The sequence below is a fragment of the Hyaena hyaena genome, unplaced genomic scaffold (genome assembly GCF_003009895.1).
Source record: "Hyaena hyaena isolate Hyena2069 unplaced genomic scaffold, ASM300989v1 scaffold_325, whole genome shotgun sequence".
Taxonomy (NCBI): Eukaryota; Metazoa; Chordata; class Mammalia; order Carnivora; family Hyaenidae; genus Hyaena; species Hyaena hyaena.
In genome coordinates, this window is record NW_024080957.1 from 24,199 (window position 1) to 40,204 (window position 16,006).

Genomic DNA, 16,006 nt, shown 5'->3' on the forward strand with positions numbered 1-16,006 from the left:
TGTAAATGAATGCATACAGTATATACTCTTTTTTGCTAGCTCTTTCACTCAACGTAATTATTTTGATTCATCCATGTTGTGACATACAGCAATAGTTCATTCTTTTTAATTACTGAATAGTCTTCCATTATATGCAAATAACACTGTTCATTAATCTGTTGATGGAGATTTTGGATTGTTTCCAGTTTTTGGCTATTACACATAACACTTGTGAACATTTATGTCCAGATCCTTGTATGGACATATACTTCCATTTCTCTAGGGTAAATTGCTAAGAATCTGGATCATAAAGCATATCTGTGTTTGACTTTTTAAAAAATTGTCAAACTGTTTTCTCAAGTGGTTGTACCATTTTATGTTCTTACCAGCAGTGTATCCATGTTCCGGTTTTTCCACAGCCTCAACACTTGATATCACCAGCCCTTTTAATGTTAGCTAATTTAATGAGTATATAATTTTAATTTACATTTCCCTAATGATTAATGATATTAAGCTTTATTTCATATGCTCATTTGCTTTCTTTATATTTTCCTTGGTGAAATATCTGTTCAACTATTGTCTCTAGTTTTTACATGGATTGTTTGCTTTCATGTTAGCGAATTTTGAGAGTTTTTGAATAGTCTAGATAGAAATCTTTTATTCAATATATGTGTCTATGTGCTTTAAACATATTTTCTTCCAGTCTGTGGCTTATCTTTGCATTCCCCTAACAGTGATTTCAAAGAGCAGAAGTTATTACTGCTGATGGAATACAGTTTATCAAATCTGTTCTTTTCTGGCTTATGTTTTGGTGTCATATCTAAGAAATTTGCACTAACCCAAGGTCAGAAGGGGTTTCTTTTTTGTTTCCTTCAGACATTTTATAATTTTATGTTTTACATTTAGTTCTGTGATCCATCTTGATTTAATTTTTGTCTAGGGTTCAAGGTACAGATCAAAGTTCATTTTATTTGCATACGAATATCTGATTGTGTCAATGCTGTTTGTTGACAAGACTGTCCTTGCCCCAGTGTGTTGCCTTTTTCCCTTTCCTGAAAATCCTGTATGTTGTCCAAATATGCGTCTTTGCACCAGTTCCCAGTTGTTTTGAGTAGTGTAGCTTTATGATAAATACTAAAAATCAGGTAGTGTTAATTCTCCAACTTTATTCTACTTGCCTGCTTGTACATTTTACTTATGAGAATTTTGTCCTGAGGTCTAGAGTACTAGGTCAAGAGTGTTAATTGTAACGAAAAATAACTTTCATTTTGTTTACCCAGGCTTGTTAACCATTCAGAGGCAGCAGGAGCATGAACAATGGAATCAGATCTGGTTCTGAATCCTGGTTCTGCCGTTACGAGCTGTGTGACCCTGGCCACATTACTCATCATCTCAAAATCTCAGGCTCTTCTACTGTAAAATGAGAACGATAATATGTACCTTACCACAGTGTTTCAAGGATCAAATTAGAAAATACATAATCTCTGATATAATTTAACATGCATCTTAGTTTAAAAAATTATTTTAATAAAAATATCCAATATTTAGTTACCTAAGGCAGATAAAATCAGAACATCTTTGGCATTCTTATTTCTCTTATTTTACAAACTTCATTTCAAGTGATTTTTGAGTGATTCTTGTTGCGTTTTAAGAATTAGATATCATTTTGAGGTTTGGGCTTATCATTTGAACATGTTTAGATATCTTAAAATGTACTGGTGTTTCTCATACACTCATGTTACATTCAAATGGATGGGTTAAAATGCCAACAGAGTGATGATTCAATAAAGGTGTTTGATGCTGGAGGTATGTAGGAGCAGATATTTGCTGTCACATTTGAGATGTAGAGAATTCCAGCTAAGGATAGTCCACCTCCATAGGATAGATGAATACTGAATATCAATCTAAATTTTTCTCTTACAGTAACTTGGGGTAGATACTGATCCATGTCTGCTGGGTCCAGGGGAAGGCATAACTTGACTTTTCATTGAAAGTTGAACTAGACAATATATTAAAAACTCTACACATCATAAGAAGAAGACTGACAACTGAACTTAGAAGTGGATAAAGGATACGTACAGGCAATCTACAGTTGAAGAAGCCAAAACTTAAAAATAAAACATATGAAAAGAATCTTAATTTCACTTGTATGTAGTAAAATGTAAATCAAAGCAACAATGAAATATCGTGTCAGGCACATCATATTGGCAAAAGGTAATATGGTCGATAATATCAAATAATGGCAAGGATATTGGAGAAAGGAACAAATTTATGGCTAGGGAGTATGAATTGTAACACTACTTTTGAAAGCTATTTGAAAATACCTAATAAAGTTGAGATCCAGCACTTCTTTTTCTTGGTATCTGCTCTAGAGAAATTTTCACCCATATGCACAGAGGGACATGTACAAAGATGCAGTGGCATTGCAGTACCATTTGTAATAGTGAAGAATTCAAAATATTCTCCTCTCTCAACCCCCTCCTCCCTTTCTGTCTCTCCCACTGCCACACACTTCAGGTTATTTTTGAAACCGTTGCAAGTCACAATACTCCTGGCACTTCACGCCTAAAGCTATTTTTTTAAAACAGAGTTCTGAAGCAAATATAAAAAAATGTCAACATGTTTGATTTTGCTGGTGGCAACATACAGATCTGTTATTTTCTGTACCTCTCTGTATTTGTGAGATGTAAAAACCTGAAAGTAAACATAAAAATTTAAAAGAGAAACATGACATTTGTTTCTCTGCTTTCTTTTTTTGATTCTTTACAAATTTCTTTTAATTCCTCATCTAAGACCCATGTTTCCCATTTTGCTTCTTGTTTGATGGCAACCTACATCACATGTCTTCAGCTCTTCTCTTCCCATGATTTGAAATATCTCCAAGGTAACTATTTTGTGTTCAGAGGGTTTTTTAAAAAATTCTGTTATGTCTTTATTTTATTTTGAGAGACAGAGACAGAGAGCGGGGGAGGGGCAGAGAGAGAGACACACAGAATCCAAAGCAGGCTCTAAGCTTTGAGCTGTCAGCACAGGGCCTGATGCGGGGCTCAAACCCACGGACTGTGAGATCATGACCTGAGCCAAAGTTGGACGCTTAACCAGCTGAGCCATCCAGGCACCCCTATGTTCAGAGTTTTTTAAAGACATCTCCTTGCTTCTAGTGATCTCTGTTCAACATCGTATTAAGCTTATTGGGCCCAATAAGCTTGTCAGTTATTTCCTTGCTTCTTTACTATTTGTGGGAGTTTGTATTGACCGTCGAAACTTAACTGCTTTGTTTCATGACAGCAAGGCTTTGCAGGGCTTCTTTTCTTAATAGTGCTTCTTCTGCCTCTCTTGGTATGTAAGATATTTATATGTAGGGAGGGATATTTGTTTTAGTGTATGATAGATCCTTATAATGAAGATTAGATCATGCACTTCTAGCTGAAAGTTTCTAAAGCATATAATAAACAATTCTTAATCTTCAGAGCAGAGACTTGGGGTGCCCCCTCTGTCTGCCTGCCTATGCAGTATTTTTGTCTGTGAGAATGGCTTCTCTGCCCATGTCAAGCTCACTTTATGTGTACGTACTTCAAGTTCCCTATTTTCTTTCATCTGCCTCTTTGGTAAACAGACGACAGAAACTTCCTCTGCCTGATCTCTCTATGACATACTGCAAATTTAGCTCAGACGCCAGCTGGCTGTGTGTGTCTCTGGCTATTCATAGAATGGAAGGGTTTACCTTCCTTCCTTCTGGAGAAACCATCTTTTCATGGGTCCGAATCTGTTTTCGAAGGGCTGTTTGGAATCGGAGTTACTGGGTAATGGGAAAAGGTCTTTTTCTGTTACTTGGACAGTCTCTTAAAAAACATACTGATGTGGGGCGCCTGGGTGGCTCAGTTGGTTAAGTGTCCAACTTTGGCTCAGGTTGTGATCTCACAGTTTGTGAGTTGGAGCCCCACATTGGGCTCTGTCCATGTGGATGAGTCACTGATGAGTCATTTCTAATGTGTGTTGAACGTACTGTGCTTGCTTTTGAATTATTTCTCCTTCTGTATTCATGGGTGTTGGAAAGACCACCATGGCCATGCCTCAGCTCGCGGTCGTCATGGAATATCTACTTGAGGACCAGGTGGCAGTGAACACAAATGGAGCAGAACACTTAGCTCCGCTGCTATGTCTGAACACTACTCTCTGGTCCTGACTGGTCCTCAATTCTAATGTTGACCCAGAAACAATCTCGAAGTCAACCCTGTAAAATATAGGCTGGCCTTTGTGACTAGAGAGTCTCGCCCTGGGTTTCCAAAGTTCCCAGGTAAGCTGGAGCCAGTATGGGGTCTAGGTGGCCCTGGGCAAGATGTGCTTATTTCCCAATAAAGGGTGATTGTTTTCTTGTCAGTTTAGATTTCCTGCCCAGAGCAGTTCAGAACTGGGTGGGTTTCAGGGCAGTATTCACCAATGGTAATTTTCACAAATCATTTAACATCACAAATATCACTAATTGCCACTTGCTTTTATTCTAGTATCTTAGAATATTCTAATGTCTTAGATTTGGAAACTGGTAACTGGATTGTAAGTTTCTTTAGGGCAAGGACTGGATATTTTTAATTTACGTTTTTAACATTCACCACAATACCTAGGGTATAATAACTTATCAATTAAATGTCTATGTCTAGAAAATATGGCTGAAAAATGGCTCGTAAAACATACCCTAAAGTCACTGTCCTTATTTTTTCTTCTCCTTTCCTTCTTGTTTACTCTTCTTGTTTTCATCTGTTTTCAGTCCAAAGCTTTAGATGATTGGGCAGCATCATGTGTTTATACTACTTCCTGAAACTCTCCCTACACACTTATTCCCCCAATTTTTTTTCATTTAAAAAATAATGTTTTTTTCTTCTTGGGCTTTATCTTTTACATCTTAAATGATTTTAAACATTATTTATATCTCTATTTGATTCTTGGGCTATCTCAAGTTCTTTCTGGGTGTTATGCCTGCTGATTCTTGCTTATAGTTAATTGCTTCTACATGAGTCTTGTGGCTTAGGCTTGTGAGCTCATCTTCAGTGGTGGCTTAACTGTGAGTGTCTGAAGTTGCTTTTATTGAGGACACATCGCTCCAGATAGGTCTTGTTTCTTCCTCTTGACACCCTAAGAGGTGTCTTTAGCCGAGAACCAGTTTTATGCCTGTTTTTCAGCTTCAAAGTTCCTGGAATATGCAGGTGTTGTGAATTCAAAACCCCAAACCACATCAGGGCAGACTGTGGGAATGCGCAGTGGAGACACTTTTATTCCCCCACCAGGAATCTAGGCCAAAGCATTGCTTTTCCATCTACCTGCTAGAGTGGCCTTTTTTTTCAACATCAATTTATTTCAAGAATCTTTCTTCAAGACCACTGCAAGTGTTTCTGTCTATGTGAAGGTCAGTTCTAATTCTTCACCTCATCACCCATCCCTGAGTGTTCAGCAAGTCATACAAAATGCTCAGATTCCTTAGCTTTTCAGTAATGAAAAGTAAGATGATAGTAAGACTTAACAACACGATTCTGAAAGGTGTGTTTCCCCTGATAGGGATGTTATTCAGATTCAAGTAGTGGAATAGATTAAAAGCTACCCTGAAAAAAAATTAAAGCATTCTATAATTAGGTTTTGCTTCTTCTTCTGGATACTCTAGGAGTATCATTGGTCTAGAACATATTTTTCTAATGTTACTGCTAGCATACTCTTCCCCAGACTCTTTTCCTTCCTTCTTCTACCATTACATCTTCTTGTCCATTAGTCTAGTTTCTGGAAAAATCGAGTGGCCTTATACTTAGGATGAACTGCAGCCTCCGAACTGATTTTACCTGATTGAGTTTGGTGAGTACTGTGGCTCTTTTATTCACCTCTCAGCTCATGACCCTATATATCATTCAGGTTCCTGGCCAGAGAGCTGCTGTTGGTGGCCCTTGGTCAATAGTGGACATGCCTTGTTATTTTAGTTAAGGTCTTAATAGCACATGAAATTGTTTATCTAGTTCTGATGCTTGAGAGAACCAAAGACCTGCTGCCTGAATACAGGTCTTCTTTGCAGTTACCTGTCTATGACATGTCACTGAAGGGGAATATCAATTGTCATAGTTATTTCAGAAGCTACAGGAAACCTTTAAATACATTTCAACAGGAAGACTGGTATTTGCAATTAAGAATTTTTAAAACACGATCTCATGTAACACACCCATTTTATATTATAAAAACTTCAATTTGAACAAGCCCTGTCATAAAAGGGGCCACAGGATCAACAAAGCAGTCTTATAATGACAGGCCAAGCAGTTTTAGATACTGAGGTTTTCTTGATTTTTAAATTTGAGACCAAGCTCTCACACAGAGCATTGACTTTGCTTCCGGTCAAATGAAGTCATACTTTAGGCCAGGTTAGTCCTTATTTAAGTCACTTAGATAAGGTTTAATTTGTTGAACCAATCCCTGGAACCAGTTCGGTTCACAGAAGAGCATATAATTATGTAACTTTTGTCACAAGACTCAAGAAAAATGTTTTATAGACATAGCAGGGATTCAGTGAGAAGATGAGGCTAAGATGGAAAGTGCTTGTAGAGATAGCAGTAGAAGAAAAAGAAGCAGAAAATATTTATGAAAGTCTAGTCTCTTTGCACAAAGTAATACACTTGAAGTATTTTTCAGGTTTTCAAATACTGAATCTCTATTTTCATGGAAAGTGTAATATAACTATAAGGGGGTTAACCATGGTTGTATAACTTTCTGAATTTTCTACAGCATACCTTTACATTATATGGAATAGTTACATGACTGTCCTATTTCCACTTATCAGTTATAATTGCCTGCAGCATACATAGGAGACATAAATTCCCAGCTAATTCAGACCCCCCCCTTTTTTTTTTTAATCCACTTAAGAGTTAGTCCAGGGGCGCCTGAGTGGCTGAGTCAGTTAAGCGTCTGACTTCAGCTCAGATCATGATCTCACCGTTTGTGGGTTCGAGCCCCGCATCGGGCTCTGTGCTGACAGCTCAGAGCCTGGAGCCTCTTTTCGATTCTGTGTCTCCCTCTCTCTCTCTGCTCTTCTCCCACTCGTGATCTCTCTCTCTCCCAAAAATAAAACATTAAAAAATTAAAAAAAAAAAAAGAGTCCACCCAACCCTTCATAAAACGTATTTCCCAGACTTCCTAACAAATAGACTGGTTTGAAGATCAGTTCTTGTCATGTCCCTTGCATGCCATCTGTTTTAGATACTAGTGAGTCACATGCCTAAAAGCAGTCGTCTGAAAGAGCCTGAGAAAGCGCAGAGAGCCTGAGCCGTCAGAAAACAGAATTGTGTCCTTGGGTGAATCCAAGGGTGATTGGATAGGTTGTATCATCAAGTGACAACAGGAACGATGATTAAAATCAACAGCAACTTCCACAAATCTTGAAACTAAATTGCATGCTCATTTAGGGAAAGCCTCAAATGCATAGCATACAAGCTTTGATTACTGTCCTGGAGCAATCAACAGAAGTTTGTAGAAGAGGCAACGCACATAGACCTGTTCAGTTTGACCAATGTACGCTGAGCATCTACTTGGCCGCTGCTGTGGGGATAAAACAGAGCAAGTTCTTTACCTTATGGAATTCTTGGTCTTGGAGGGAAGATATCACACAGTCATCTATGCTCATGACAAGACAGCTTTGCCTGAAACTCATGGTATGCATAGGTCAACCTTCGCGCCTGCCTAGGGCTTTATTTACTTACATTGTCTTGAATTCTCTCATCAGATTCTCCAGTTTACAGATGGAGAAGCAATATTTTATTCCCCTGCATTTTATCATCTTAACAACACAATATGTTAAATGCTTTGCCACAGACTTAGAATGGAGTCTGACAGGCAAAAGTCCAATCTTGGCTCTGCTATATACCTGTGGGGTCTGGAGGAAATGTCTTAACTTATTTGAGCCATAGTTTTCTCATCTGTAAAACAGAGATAGTGATATCTAACTCAGCTCTCAGCTTCAATGTCAGTATTCTCAGAAAGGCCTTATTCTACCACCATTCTGAAGAATCTTGTTCCCATCTCCCCAGTCACTGGATCCCATTACCCTGTTTTAGTTTTGTTATAGCCTTTATCACCATCAGAAAGGATGTCACGTGACTGGATTCCATGACTATTGGCAGCCCCCACTTTTGAATGTAAATTTCATGAGGGCAGTGACTGAACCTAAAATCTGGTTCCTGGCACACAGTAGGCATTCAATACATGTTACATGAATGGGTAGTGACCAGGCAACAGTTAATAGATATAAAGAAGAGAAAGTGACTGTACCTAACATTTAATGTCCTTGTGAGCAATTCCACTCTGTTCGCTTAGAAAGAAGTCATTGCACGCTTTCAACACTGCTATTAGAGTACGTAGAAAGGTTTGAGCTTTTTCTCTTTTACCATCACGAAAGTCTGAAAATAAATTGAATTTCATCATCCATTGCACGATGCTCCATCCCTGACTTGAGCTGGACTCTAGTAAAAGGAGCAGGGCCACAAATGCAACACACAGACCCGGAATGGAATGGGATCTTCTGTACACGTGACTGCAGGAGATGCGGAGAGAAATGTGTAACCATAGCTCACCTGAGTAGGTTTTAGCCTTCACTCTCTCCCACAGACATTAACCTTAGAGTGAGTGACATGTCTGACTATGCCTACAAAAGGCACCTCCACCCTCCACTGACTTGTTGTTTATCTTTGCCATTGTTTCAGGATTCCGAGAAGCGAACCCCTCTTCATGTGGCTGCGTTTCTGGGGGATGCAGAGATCATTGAACTCCTGATTCTGTCAGGTAAATACCAGATGTACTAAAAAGTCAATTGCAGATAAAAATTTAAATGACCAACTCACTAGACTGACTTATGACAATGAACCCAAACAATTTCTTGATTGTGCTCATGGAAGTTTATTTGATCCGTGACTTTATCAGTAGACAAAAAAACAATGCAAGAAGCTGTTCTTACATGAAACATGGCATACTCAGTAAAACATTTATACTGATTTGGAAGTCTGTTTTGACTAATTAGGCTCAGTATTATAGATGAATTCAATAAATTTGGATATCTTTTCATTTTTTTTGTCATTAAAAAAATGAACAAACGAAACTGATTCCTTAAAGTCTGCACAAAAACCACAAATGTATGTGTGTATTCACATACATTTAAATTGTGTGGCAAAACAACACTATGTTTTGTTTATGGATACATGACTATGACTATGTAATAAAAAATGGAAGGAAAGTTGCCATTATATTTCCAGATAGTGGTTACCTCTGAGGAGGCTAGTTGACTGAGAGATATTTTCAGAGAAGGGTAAAGAAGAGACTACAACTCTGTGAAATATTTTATTTAAAAAAAAAATTGGAAGCAAATATGGAAAACATGGTTTTTGGCTATTATTCTCCTTATATTTTATATTTTATCTATTTTAAAGATCTCGTTGGATCTAGAAATGCCAATGCTTTCATTTTTGGAAATCTGTATGCTTGGTACGTCTCACCAAACAGGTTTCCAAAACCAATATGTACTTTCTCCCTTAAGTATTTACTGGACAAACCCCTAGAATGAATCTGAGCGCATGCACGTGTCTCGGTGTGGGTTGCAGATGGGCTGGCTTTTTCCCTCCTACTTTTTGTTTGGGGAGATTAAAATCTGGAGGAAATACCTCTGCCCACAGACTATGCAAACGGCCTATATTAAGGTTTCGCCTTTGTTTGCAGTAGTAAAGGGAAACTGTAGAATTCCAAAGTAAGCTATGAAAAGGTAGGAGCTAATGCATGCATTCAAACAGACGTGGGGAACACTGTAGAAAACACAAACGAGAATTGTGTTTTGATACACAAGGAAGATTCACATTGCCTTTACCTTTGTTGTGTTCGTGTTGTGAGGTGGATTTTCCCAGGAAACGAGTATTCTCTGCCTTACGACGTGTGTGTGCTTTATGCTCCTAACAATTGCATGGAGATTACGTTAGATTTTGTGTGGCATTCCTTGTGCTTTGAAGAACAGGCCTTCCTTCTGACGGTGTTAAAGATGTTCCAGGTCTGCGTTCCAGACAAACATGTATTGTTTGGTGCTGGCACAGACTATGGCTGAGAGCCAGTACACACCTGGCTGGGTGCCCTAGCTCTAGAAACTTGGTCCATGGAAAATTGTAGGCAGAATCAGTGGGAGTGTAAATGAAATAATTTTGTGGTATGACAACTGAGTGGTCCCAATGTATTAAGAGACATCTCAGAGTCTCAGGGGCTCCTGGGTGGCTCAGTCGGCTAAGCGTCCGGCTTTGGCTCAGGTCATGATCTCGCAGTTCATGGGTTTGAGCCCCGCATCGGGCTCTGTGCTGACAGCACAACTCAGAGCCTGGAGGCTGTTTCAGATTCTGTGTCTCCCTCTCTCTCTGATTCTCCCCTGCTCATGCTGTCTCTCTCTCCCTCTCAGAAATAAATAAAAAAATTTTTAAAAAAAGACGTCTCAGAGGAATGTTTAGTTCATGAATGTGCAAATTCAGAACTTTGTCTTGGATCCCCAACTTTGGTTTTTTTGTGTGTTTGTTTTTCCACGTCTGAAGTGAGATTTTAATTCTGCAGCATGAAGTTGACCCATCTCTTTTCCTCGGACATCTGTGGGCTGGTGACTGTTTGAGAAACTTGGTTCACATTACCTTCATGTGGGATGGAGTCCATCAACATCACTTACATGGGGCTCCTCTAGGAGAGCCTTGAGAAATTTCCCATAGATCCTGATCTGCACACCTGTTTGGTTTCTGGTATAATTTTGGATGGCACATGCAATGGAATTTTTCCTCCTCCTCATATCCAATTAGGAAGATTTAGTGTACAGGAGAGTATTGGGAAAGTTCTTTAGAAATTTTACTCAACTGTGGAAGCTTGGACAAACTCTTGGAATTCACATGGCTTCAATTTCCTTGAAAGGTCTTTTATTCAATTTGTATATTAAATTCCTGAAGAAATATCATTGCAATAGCATGATGGTTTCATTTCTGAGCTTACATCTGGCAGCTGACCCTTTAGGGAATCCAACCAAACTGTTTTCCAGCTTAATAATGAATGAGGTGTTAATGATTCCCATGTTGGAAAATGATTTGGCTTTGCCAGAATAGCCCATTACAGCTGTGTACTCCATTGTTGTATTAACTTACAGAGCATAGTGTAACCCAAGCCCACTAAATTCCCACTGACATTATCTCCTATTAGCCAGGCGGATGGAACCCTGAATGCCTCTGAGTAGAAAGGGAGGAATTCAGGCCTTGAAACTTTCCTCTTCTTATAACTGCCAGTTCAGATTCTGGCTTTATTTCCCCCCTGCCTCTTTGGCTTCTGTTTGGGAATGAGCTGAGTCAGAATTAAGGCAAAGAGAAGGTGAAGAGCATGCTAATTCATTTGCTGGAGATGCATGAATGAGATCAGTGTGAGCCAATCAGTTACTAAGGGTTAAGAGATTAGGGTTGAGCTATAGGAAGCAGAGCACACAGGAAAACAAGCACTGTCACAATACCTTGTAGAGAAACTCAGGATGTACAAACTCAGGTTTGAGTCCCAGGCTGAAGGAAGAAAACCGAGGTACCTACCTTCTAACATGGGAGTGTTGGTGAGGTGCAACTACTAACTGAAAATGATACGTTTGTTAGACATAGGCCACCAAACAAATATATTCTTATAAAAATGATTTCCTGTGATTTGTCAAAATGTGATTACCATGCTCAATGCAAATTGTCATGAGCGCCAGTGTGGGTCACACTTTTGATTCTTTTATGTATAACAAATCTTCAGTATTCATCCTTTGAGGTTGGAGTTGATTAGGTTTTTTTGTTTTGTTTTTGTTTTGGTCTGGTGAGAGAGGGGTGATTAAACCAGGCAATGCTGACACTGGCACCCTCAGTGTGGTGTGATTACAAAGTAATGAGACATTTTCTGGTGGGTGTCTAAACTGGTTCTAAAGGCAAGTCCAAAGGGAGTCTGAAAAATAGTTTAAGCAATTGCCACATACCCTGACTTATCATACACTCTTCCAAGGTCGTTGCTTTGAAGGACAGTGCTCCTGGGCTATAATAACATTTGGTCTGCTTGTTTAAAAGCAGAATCCATAGCAAGCTGATCCTGTTACATTATAATCATATTTCATATGATCTTTCTTTTGTGTATATTTATTTCTACAATTAAAGTCAAACTTTGGATACACCAGACTTAAGAATCAATTATCCTCGCTGGGCCTGTAAGGTTTTTCAGTCACTTAGTCTACCTTTTTCCTTTGTTTTACTTCTTCCTAGATGGCAAGGCTTATAGAACAGGAATATTGCCTCTGGGAAAGATACTTAATTTCCTTTACTCTTGATCTCGATATATATATAAAAAAAATCAAGCAGTAATAGGGATAAGATGAAAACATAGTTAATTTATAATTGGAGTTTATGGCTGACAACTTTTAGTTGGGTCTTTGTTTCTGAAGAATCAGGATAGCTTAGCACTTTTTTTTTTTTTTATGTTTAAGGTTAAAAATGTCCTTGGGTAAAAAGCATTTGCCCTTAAATCATTAGACATGCAGACTCTGTGTCCTTCAGTGCACAATGGCGCCTGACAGGCAGGTAAATAACATGAAGCTTCCTTTAGAAAAATCAGTTATAAATATTCAACTCAGAACCATCTGAGTCTCCCTCTGACATGTAAACAAGACTCTTGGACGTGTTCAGCGGAAGAGGATGAGGAAGCTGGTGGCAGGGGGTGACACTGATGAAATACTGCTTCGTCCCCATTCAGAGAACTCTGCTTTTGTCATAATAATTGTGTTGTCCAGGGAGAGGAGATTTTCCCGGCAGCTGCCCGTTTAACCTTCTGGAGGAGGATGAGTTGAAGGATAGAAACTGAAGGAAGCTACTTCCTAGATTTCTAATTATTTTTCAATTCCTCAAATGACTCTAAAGCTGCAACGAAGCAATACTGGCATTGGTTGGTTATTACATGCAGGGTATGGGTTGTTTTCTGATACCAGCAAGCTTGGGGTCATTTTTCTCCTTGAAGGAATGTTAATCTGAAAAGCCACCTTGAGTGCTACATTAAACTGAAAGTTTTAAGAATCTATAAATAATAATAGTAATAACAATATAATGTAAATGCATACATATAAATAATAAGAAAAAACAATAATAGAAAAAGAGGAAATAGGCAAAGAATATGAACACATAGTTCTCAGAGAATAAATTGCAAATGTCCAGTAAATAAACATATTAGAAGACGCCCAACCTCACTATTAAACAGGAAAACAGAAAAATGGGATGCTGTTTCCTTCCAATCAGATTTTCAGTATTTTAACTGGGTGATAATATCAAGTATTGATGAGGATGTGGGGAAGTAGGCAATCTCATACATTAGCACTCTTTGGACGGTGGAGACTAAGGATTAAAACCAAAAGTGTGCATGACCCGTGATACAGAAAAGTCCATTTCTAATTATCTTAGACAAATGCTTGCACATTTGAAGAAGGAATCATTTTATGGGTTCACAGCAGCATTGCTTGAATAATGAAATATTGGAAATAACCGAAATACCATCAGTGGACAGAAGGTCTAAAAAATGTAGTGTGTTTATATGTTGGAATAATGTGGTAATCAAGAAGAATGGTCATAAGTATCTCAACAGAGATAGATATGAAAAATATACTGTTGAGTGAAACAATGCAAAGTGTCAATTCAGAAATAATTCAGAAACTCAGTGTTATAACAGGATATAATATTCAGAGGGTTATTACAATATGATATTATCTCTGTAAAAGCATACTTATAAAACACTATAGATTTTTAAAAATTACTGTGTAATGTTTTAAATATGCAAAAAAGAGTGTTGTACTGACCACGCATTAGCTTATTTCTCTCAATTTTCCATGGTACACATATCGGCCTGTGTAGGGGTAAAGGAAACCAGAAGCTTATATACAAGGCTCATAGCAGTGTTTTTTTAATTTTTGTTTTTGTTTTTCATTAAGTGGGGAGAGTCCAACATTGAGAATGATACTCCAGAGGACTTAATCAAATCTTTAATAATTCATGTAAAGATGTTTTAACATTTATTTATTTATTTATTTATTTATTATTAAGAGCGAGAAATAGAACATGAGCAGGGAGGGGCAGGGAGAGGGGGAGACACAGAATCTGAAGTGGGCTCCAGGCTCTGAGCTGTCAGCACAGAGCCCAACACAGGGCTTGAACTCACAAACCACGAGATCATGACCTGAGCTGAAATCAAGAGTCCGAGCCACCCAGGTATCCCAAGCCTCCCCGTTTTTATGAAGAAACATAAGACTCCAAATATACTTGCTTTTGTAAAAATGTTTAACAGTAAATATTTCAAACATGCAGAAGATATGGAGAAAAATATAAGTAATACCCATGTGTACCCCGCTTTAAGAAATCTTAACATTTTCCCATGTTTGTATCATATCTTTTTTCTAAAGAAAATATTGAAGATGCTCTTACTTCATCCTTTTTTCTCTACTGTTCCTTCCTATAAGCAACCACTATCCAAAATTGGCTATGTGTTTTCTTTAGCCATATTTGTTACTTTTGTTTCACACCTATGCATCCACAAACAGCATGCAACATTGTTTCTATAAATTTAAAAACTTTATATGACTGATATTATGTCATAGGTATATGTGCAACCTCATTTGTTCATTCGCGTTATGTTTCTGAAGTGCATCTGTTTATATATATCAAAAACTTCAGTCCATTCATTTCCAGGACAGTGTGGCATTCCCTTGTACACATACACCACAATGTATTTATCCATTTTCCTCTTGACCAGCATTTAGGATTCCAATTTCTTGTTGTTACAAACATGCTGCAGTGAACATTCTTCCACAGTGTGAGAGTATGTCGCTAGGTAGGAGGACACATGCTGTGTTACTTTTACTAGGTAGCCAGAAATTGCTTCCCAAGGGTGGTTGTATCAGTTCACACTCCCACCAGCTGTATGGAAGTCTTACTGTTACTCCCTACCCTTACTAACTCTTGCGCTTATCATCCTTTATAATTTTCACCAACTTGATGGGTGTGAAATGGTAGGTTAATGTTGCTTTCATTTGCTTCTCCCTGATAAATTTTGAGAAGTATATTTTCATATGTGTCTTGCCATTTGGGGTTCTTCTTGCATTAGCTTTTTAAGATCACACCCAGGCAGTGCAAAATTTGCTCTGTCAAAGACTATGAATAATGAAGTATGTATTTCTGTTTCATATTATTGTAATCAGTGTTTGGAGCTAAAAGGAGAAAGGTAGGGGGATAGGAAATGAAATCAAGGGGGAATATATATGTATAAATATTTGAAAATGTTTATGAAAATGGAAAAAGAGTGAAAGATGGAGAGACAGAGGGAGAGAGGAATGAATCTAAGGAAGGCAGAGAAAGATGGGGAAAGTGGAAGGGAAACTTAATCAGTGTTTAGTTGATGGTTGGTTATGAAGTGAGGCACTGTTTGAAGAGCTTGCACTTTGAAGTCAGACTGCCTGGGTTCAAATCTGCCATTTCCTAGCTGGGTACCTGGAGCAATTTACTTCTCATGGCCTTAGTTCCTTCATCTAAAAAATCAGCATCATAATAGCGTCTCCCTATTAAATGAACTACAAGTAGGTTAGTGTATCGAGGGAGAGCTCAGATTATGTTAGCAATTTTTAACAAGGCTCTTTAGTAATTGCACATCTGCAATAGGAGAATTGTAGCCCTTTCAAACTAAAGGGAGCTCTTAAGCAAATGAGTAGCCAAGCTGGGCTCTACCACTTAGCATTTAGACCTGCACCATCTAATACGGAGTCACAAACCCGCAGTGGCTACTGAGCACTTGAAGGATGGCCAGTTTCAGTGTGGATGTGCTGTAAGGGTAAAATACACATTGGATTTTGAGGCGTTTGCATGAGAAAAAGAATAAATTACCTGAATAATTTTTAAACTCGGTTATGTGACAATATTTTGGATACTTCTAGTTAAATAAGATACATTACTAACATTAATTT

General features: G+C 38.1%; 1 protein-coding gene across 2 annotated transcripts in view; it reads left to right on the forward strand.

The window, feature by feature from the left end:
- The first annotated feature begins 8,702 nt into the window (after positions 1-8,702).
- ANKRD44 (ankyrin repeat domain 44) overlaps positions 8,703-16,006 on the forward strand; it is a 154,726-nt gene continuing 147,422 nt past the window's right edge. For both annotated transcript variants that reach the window (XM_039248951.1, XM_039248952.1), the window contains exon 1: positions 8,703-8,781. The gene's annotated coding sequence lies outside the window, so the exon portion shown is untranslated. The remainder of the gene's footprint in view (positions 8,782-16,006) is intronic.